Source organism: Protopterus annectens, chromosome 7.part0 (assembly GCF_019279795.1).
Source record: "Protopterus annectens isolate FY-2018-M chromosome 7.part0, PAN1.0, whole genome shotgun sequence".
Taxonomy (NCBI): domain Eukaryota; kingdom Metazoa; phylum Chordata; order Ceratodontiformes; family Protopteridae; genus Protopterus; species Protopterus annectens.
The window spans coordinates 38040081-38046128 of record NC_056739.1 but is presented as its reverse complement, the minus strand read 5'-3'; positions in this window follow the sequence as shown (position 1 = coordinate 38046128).

Below are 6048 nucleotides of genomic sequence, written 5' to 3'. Positions count from 1 at the left end.
TTTTTTTCTCTGTGTTTGGTTCAGATTCAGCTAGTAGATACATTGTAGCAAATGCAGGTGCTTTATTATTATAGATGTAACTGATTTTTTTTTAAACAAAGAGACCGGTCACCAGTGGAGACTCCCAGGGTCCTGTGCTGTGACCTGTCCTGTTTGGCATCTACATTTTCAAAGTAAAAGCCAATAGCAAAGGGATATAGATGACTAAGTCTGCAGATGACCACAAGGTGGGAGCGGTCACTGAATCCCCAAATGACTTAGCCATCCACTAGGATGGTCTGTCACAAATAAATAACTGTTGCCAAAATCATGGACTGAAATTAAATGCCAAAAATGCATTACTGCATCGTTTGGGAAGTCATCTACCCCAGGGAACTACCACACTGACAGTATGCCCCTAAGATTTGATCCAGTTGTTTGGGATTTGGGAACCTATGTGGACAGTGCTTAACTTTGGACCAATGTGTGTTCATTGTTGTAAGAACGTCCTTCTATATTGCACAGCTTAGAAACAAAGGGATTGTGTCTAGATCTAGGGATGTCATTGCCCCCCTTTATTCAGCCCTCAAGCTCCTTAAGGAAGAGCAAACCTGCCTGGTGGACAACTGCCATTAACAAGCTTTACAATAAGAGGAAGAAATTGCTGTCTAAGAGTAAGAGGAAGTAGTAATCCCTAAACTGGAAATACTCCCTCCTCAACTTAAACAAGCAAATAAGACTTCTTATGAGGTCTTCCAAAGCAAACTATGAATCCAAACTAGCTTCCTCAATTAAGGACAATCATAAGGCATTCTTAAGTTACATCTGTGATGCCCGTGCACTGGCCCAGCAATCAAGGAGCCTCAGTCCTCACCACTAACACCAGTGAGGGGCGTCCATATAGGGAAAGTATAATAAATACACACACAGTAAAGTACAATTTACTTTAAGAGCACACAGAGATCACAGTCAGTCTGGGGCTGGTTTCTCCCTTTCTCTCCAGATCCCCAATAAGACTCCCCACTGGCACAGCTATAGGGTCCAGATCTCAGCCTAGTGGGCAAGCTAAAACTTCCAGCACCCTCTCTGTCCAACCAGTGCCTCGTGTCCCTGCCCAAGTAGCTGACACACACACTTTGAGATAAGAGTTTATACAACTACAGAGACACTCCTGGGGAAGGCTGGCACAGGTAATCCATCTGTGCTCCTGTTCTGCTCAGTCTAAAAGGTAGTACTAGCTGCCACCACCCACTAATATTTATCAGCTACTCAAAGGCCCTTAAAAGGGTGTCCAATTATTACTGTGCAATATTATTATCCAAATGGTAACTGTGACCTAACAGTCAAGACTTATTTGGAGTGAATTGGTTCAGCATCACTATATGCATGCAATGTACTCTTAGAGCTTAAATTATCTCTTAGACAAAACAGCCACAGTTAAAAGGTTTAAAAATATTTAATAATAAATAATAGAAACACAAGAAAATACTTCTTACTACTCAGTGCTAGTCAAGAGTTCAGAGATCACAGAGAAATACTTAAAATAATACCGTAGAAAAGTTCTAATATCAACACAGAAAAACACTTAGTCTAATCTTCCTATTTCCTAGCTATATCTAAGAGAAAGCACAGTTCTAAATAACTTGCATATAGAAACAGGCAGTGCTGGTGATGTTGGATGTTCTCAAGACAAAATGCTCTGAGCTCTCTGATTCTCTCTTTAAATTGATAACACAGAGCTGCTTCACATGACATTCTTTTCACACTTCTCTGGTGTTCCCAGGCAAACAGAAACTACATTTACATTCTTTACACCAGGTCAGAAACCAGAGTAATAAAGGACAATTATACGTGCAAATTCTAGCCATTAACTCTAGTCTTTAAACAATAGGCAGGATGCCTCCCTCTAGACATATCGGCTCCAAAATGTAACATCAAAGACAGTCATGAAATGCTTGACTTAACTTTCTTACAGCAGAGTGCACTGTTGTTACATTTTTGCAGTTCAATATCCAATGCAGTCTTTTCACATTTAAGAGAACAAGACTGTGGCTTACATTAATATTTACAAATGACAGAATTATATACAAAATTCTATCTGGCTAGGCTGGCAGCCTTCACCTATCTTCACAACATCCATAACCTAAAAGGAAAGGCCCAGGTTTGTGCTGAACTGGTAGTTAATGATACCACATATACTGAGCCTGTGGATGTAGCTAACCTGTTGGTTGACAAGTTCTGTGAAAACTTCACTCCCTTGTCTCTGCCACACATACCCCATGACATCCCAACCATTTGTCCCCTACCTTGTATCTTCTCTAAAGAGCAGGTCATAAGGCCAAAAACACAGCATTGAAGGGACCCAATAACATCCCAGTCTGCATCCTACATGGACTTCAACAAGACTTAGCAACACCATTGGGTACTCTTTTCAATCACAGTCTAAGCACCGGCTTCATCCCAGCTGAATGGAAAATGGCCAGCATTATTCCCTTGCACAAAGGTGGTGATTCAACTGACCCCAGGAACTATAGACCTATTAGCCTGACTAGCCTTATCTGCAAGGCCATGGAAAAAATCATCATGGACCCAAAAATATAGTTAATCTCCAAACACTTGACCCTACTCAGTTTGGATTTGTCAAAGGGAGATCATGCCTGTTAAACGTGGTGGACTTCTTTGAGACAGTCACCAAGGCCCTGGAAAAGGGGAAATCTGTGAATACAGCCTACCTAGATTTAGCCAAGGCTTTTGACACTATCCCCCACTCAGGCATCATTGACAAACTCACCCAGCTAGGTATCAACCCTTATATCATTAGATGGGTCTCGAACTGGCTCACTGATAGAACCCATATAGTCAAAATAAGGGAATCCACCTCCAACGGAAGACCTGCAACCAGTGGTGTTCTACAGGGATCAGTCCTGGGACCTCTACTGTTTTCAATCTATTTCTCTGAAGTACAAGCAAAAACCAAAGGTCTGTGGCTGACAAAGTTTGCTGATGACCTCAAACTGGGAGCAGTCATAGAATCTCCAAATGATGTCAACATCCTACAAGAGGGTCTTACACAAATAAGTGATTTTTGCCAAAGTCATGGCCTTAAACTCAATGCAAAAAATGTATTATCAACCTTTCAGTAAATTCTATGTTCCTGCTAACTAGCACATCAATAGCAATACCCTAAGTACGCACTCAGTGGTGAGAGACCTGGGCACATAGGTTGACAGCAACCTTACCTTTGATCACCATGTCTCCACAGTTGTAAGAAGGGCATTCTATATTGCTCATCTCGTAAGTAATGGCTTTGCCTCTAGAAAAAAAGAAGTTATAACCTCCCTGTACTCTTCCCTCAGCAGGCCAATAATTGAGTACAATGTCCTTTTTGGTATGTACATTTCCAAGCACCTGTAGCAATTGGAGAAACTACAAAAGTTCCTCACAAGGAAAATTCAAGGTATTCAGCATCTTTCCAATTTGGATCATCTGAAATTACTGTCACTTTATTCTGTTTCACACAGACTACTCAGAGGTGATCTCTACCTTGCATATAAGGCAAACTCTGACCCTGTTTTTATTGGAATGATGCATATCTGTAAGTCAAATGGTATAAGGGTTACTCACGCTAAAGACCTTAACCCGGTATGTGACATGAATAGAACCTGCTGGAGGGACAGATTTGCCTCCCAGAGGTTACCACACCTTTGGAACAGACTCCCACTTCATGACAAACAAAGCACCTCATTGGCCCTCTTCAAATGCAATCTGAACAATTGGATGGGTAATTGTAAATTCCCCCTTGGGTTCCACCTGTGTCCCTCTTGGACAGGGGCAATAGGTGCTGATCATGGAAATAAGGGTAAGAACTTGGCTAGCTCGCAAGGGCCGTAGGGCCATTAGCCTAGTAACTTCCTATGATCCTATGATCCTCATTAGGCCAGTCATTGAATATAATGCCCCATTGGCATGTATCTCTCCGGAGACATGCAACAATTGGAATTCCCACAGAGATACCTTACTAAACTGATGCAAGACATAAATAACATGTCATATATGGACCAGCTCAAATCTCTGTCACAATACTATGTATCCCACAGACTACTAAGAGATGACCTGTGTGTTGCTAACAAGGCATCCTCTGACCCATTATTGATTCATAGATTCATAGATTAGTACTAGGCTAACTGCCCTTGTGAGCCATTTTAAGCCTAGACAATTATCCCTTGTGAGACTCAAACCCTGCACCTTGTGTTTGTAAGGCAAACACCTCAACTATTAGGCCACCCTGATAGATTTACTGCACAACAGTAAGTCAAACAGCATCAGAAATTCTCAGTCTAGGGATCTAAATCTCTTCTGTGACAGCAAGAGAATAGATTGGATGGGGCACGTATATCTCACAGAGGATACTGCTGCTGTGGAACAGATTGTCCATCCACATAAAACAAAGTTCATCCCTTTCCATATTCAAGTGCAACTTAGATCTATGGATGGGAAACAGAAAATTTACCATAAGACTGTCAACTGTACTACTAATGCACAGAGGCAGCTTCTAAATGCTTTATCCCATGCATGGCTCACCTCAAATTATCTATTTTATGATACCAGTTATTCTGAATATATCATTATTGACTATGGGATGGATAAGGCCATCTCTAATCAAATGGGATAGGTTAATTTGAACACAAAAAGAGAAACTGGCTAGGTTTAAAATGACCTGCAAGGGCAGCTAGTCTAGTGCTTACCTATGAAGCTATGAATATTGCCCTTTCATCTTTCTTAATGAACTATCTGGTAATTAATCAAAGTGTATATTTCTGAAGCATACCACTTATTGCAGGAAATGTGGACAAAAACTAAAATAGTGGGAGCTTAAAGACTCAAAAACAGGAACAGATTTTAAATAGTGCTTTTATAAACTTAAAAACTTGCTAGTATAGGATTTGTGTGTTCATGCATTTTTCTGATGGATATAAAATGTGAAACTCAGATATCAATCATTATTTATTGATTTCAATCCTCAATGATTTACTATAAAATCACACATTTTATGAGGTTCAGACCACAAATACAAAGCAAAAATCTGGACATTCTGCAAAAAAATTGGACAATTGAGAAGTATGGTTGGCATGCATTTTCTGAAGAATACACCTTTGTAAACCATACCGCTCAACTGGCCAAATTTTCATACAATGTCATGATTTTCCCTCCTATTTTTGGCCTGTTCTTCATAAAATGTGTAGTTTTCTGGCAGATTGTTGGGGCTTGATTAGAGGTTCATAGAGGTTCATAGATTAGTACTAAGCTAACTGCCCTTGCGAGCCATTTTAAGCTTAGCCAATTATCCCTTGTGAGACTCAAACCCTGCACCTTGTGTTTGTAAGGCAAACACCTTAACCATTAAGCCACCCTCCCATGGTGTAAATCATGCCCTTCCAGGGAATGTAGAGGCCCTCTGCGGTGTCAGGTCTCAGAACACCCCTGGTCAGGGTTATTTCCACATAACACTCACCTTGTTGGGCATTATTGCTTGCTTCAAACATACCTCTGAACTGTCTAGATTTTTGCCTCATATTTTTGGTCTGGAGAGACAGATTTGCTGTATATTTCTGAAGCATACCACTTAGTGCAGGAAATGTGGACAAAAACTAAAATAGTGGGAGCTTAAAGACTCAAAAACAGGAACACATTTTAAATAGTGCTTTTATAAACTTAAAAACTTGCCAGTATAGGATTTGTGTGTTCATGCATTTTTCTGATGGATATAAAATGTGAAACTCAGATATCAATCATTATTTATTGATTTCAATCCTCAATGATTTACTATAAAATCACACATTTTATGAGGTCACATTTCATACCTTTCAGAAAATGCATGCTAATACAAAACCTGTAATTCTAGCTGCTTTTTATGTTTGTAAGAGCAATATTTAAAATTCTCCCTACTTTTAGGCCTTTGTCCCCATTGTGTTTTTGCTTTGCCTAGAGTTGTTCTGTTTAAAGGTTAAGAACTGTACGTCCCAACTCAAGTCCATCCATCCAGCCATAACTCCATTTTTCCAATTTTTC